Here is a 2,565-nt window from a genome sequence, read left to right on the forward strand (position 1 = left end):
AGACGCTTTTACAGAAAGTGACAAAAGAAATGAACATAAAAAAAAAAAGTCTACTGCTTCTCTTCTTCCTTTTTTTTTTCACACCTCTTGTTATTTTTATATAAGAATAAGAACATGTAGCTAACAACATTTTTTAATACTAACTGTATAGGATAACAATAGTTAATTAGCATACATGGATAATTATATGCAAAACAGAATGATAATCTTAGTATGGAATGGCATCTGTACTAATTAATGCTAATAAATTATGTTAGACAATAACAATATTTAACATAAATGAACTGCTGAATGCAAAATTCCATTCGAATATAAGTAGTATTCATACTAAAATGATTCATCACTTTAACCAATAATATTTATACTATAAAATCATGCAAAATCCTTCAAGATCATGACTTAAAAAAAAATATATCACATACTTTATCACTAATAGTGTCAGGCGGAATAAATAAAATAATAAAAAAAAAGAAGGCTTATATGCAAAGAATCATTTTGTCCTGGCTGTAGGAAGATAGGAAGTTTTGGCTTTTATGGCTAGAGGGAAGAAGCTTTTTCTTTTCTTTTTTTTTTTGATTTTAGTGGCATGCCAAGGACAGATCTTCACGTGAAAGTGAAGTAGAACTCACTATCACAAGTCTCAGAAAACTTTCGGCTATAGCTTGGGAAGCTACAGTGAGAATGCACAATAAAAAGAGATGTTGCGGGAAGGTGATCCGCACACGGAGTGAGGAGGATAAAGAGAAATTGGAGTGTTCTTTCACCTGAAGAAATCGAAGCTTGGAGGGCTTGAGCTGGTTACGGCAAGGAGGAGAGGAAAGAAGACGTGAATTGGTTTGTGTGGTAAACCGAGAAACTGCAGGCGGGTTTGATCAGTATAGCTGGTATAGAGACTGATAAATCTTGCAGCAAGGTGAGAACAAGGAGATCGACGAAGGAGTTGTGATCGGAGGAGGTATTTGAGACTAGAATTTGGACAGAAGCTCGAAGGGTTGCTGTCGAGCAGGGCTGCAGGCCGGAGAAAGAGACGTGAAGTGGATTGGATTTGGCGTTTGCGTGGAGTTCGTCAGAGGTCTGGATTAAAGTGTATTGGACGAGCACTAGTAAGAAAGATTTGAACTGCAAGTGCTCGAAGCGTTTTTGGACCCCGCGAGAAATCTTCTCGAGCTTCTTTTTAACGACGAGGAGTTGTATTCAGACGAGGCCACCGCTGCCTTCGCGGGATTTCGGGGATATTTGCAGAGATTTGCACAGAAGTTACGAGGTAAGATTAATGAGATTTAACATTTTATTTGACTTTACATATTTTGATTTTTTTTAATTATTTATTATTTGTATATTTTTTATCAAATTAATGAAAAGTCAAAATCATGTTATGATTATCTGTCCATTTGAAATATATCAACATGACACCTGATCAAAATTATTTTGGATTTGTGTGATTCCTCGATGCGTGTGCGTATCACCTCGAAATATGTGTAATCACCTCGTTTAGCGTGTCAAATTTGTCGAACATAAAAATTAGATAAATGGGTAGTTCATTTAGGGTATTGACGATGTTCCGATCCCAATGGCGTGGTCCGTTTTGTGATAGGAGATCATTTGGGCGACGACGAGGCTTAGTTCCCTCGTAATGCGTGCATTCGTAACATATCTGAATCGTTTTTTGAGATTTACGACACCACCTCAAATGATCCGATTTAATCAAATAAGATGTAGACTTTTAATGTTGCCGACATTTTGGATGCAATGATGCCATCCGTTCTGTGATCAAACGTCATTTCGCCACCGACGAGGCTAATTTTTCTTCATAGCACGCACCTTCGCAACATATTCAAATTGTCTTTGGAATTTTCGACACCACCTCAAACAATCCAATTTGATCAAATAAAATATATATTCTAAATGTCGACGACGTTCTGGACACAATAACATTGTCCGTTCGTCAATCGGACGTCGTTTGATCATCGTCGAGGCCTTGTTTCCCTCATAGCGCATGCCTTCGCATCATATTTGAGCCGCCTTAGAAATTTTTTAACACTTCAGACGATCCAAATTTATTAAATAAAATATATATATTCTGAATGTCGGGGATGTTCCGGACGCAATGACACTGTCTGTTTATCAATCGGACGTCATATGGGCATCTTCGAGACCTCATTTCTGTCGTAGCGCAGACCTTTATATTATATTTGCATCGCCTAGAAATTCACCAACATCTCGGATCATCCAAATTTATTAAATAAAATGTATATCCTGAATGTCAACGACATTCCGGACGCCATGGCGCTGTCCGTTTGTCGATTGAATGTCGTCTGGGCATCTTCGAGGCCTCATTTCTGTCGTAGCGCAGACCTTTATATTATATTTGCATCGTCTAGAAATTCACCAACATCTCGGATCATCCAAATTTATTAAATAAAATGTATATCATGAATGTCAACGACGTTCCGGACGCCATGGCGCTGTCCGTTTGTCGATCGGATGTTGTCTGAGCATTTTCGAGGGCTCGTTTCCGTCGTAGCGCGGGCCTTTATATCATTTTTGAATTGCCTAGGAATTCAC

Source organism: Dendrobium catenatum, unplaced genomic scaffold (genome assembly GCF_001605985.2).
Source record: "Dendrobium catenatum unplaced genomic scaffold, ASM160598v2 fragScaff_scaffold_1557, whole genome shotgun sequence".
Lineage (NCBI taxonomy): Eukaryota > Viridiplantae > Streptophyta > Magnoliopsida > Asparagales > Orchidaceae > Dendrobium > Dendrobium catenatum.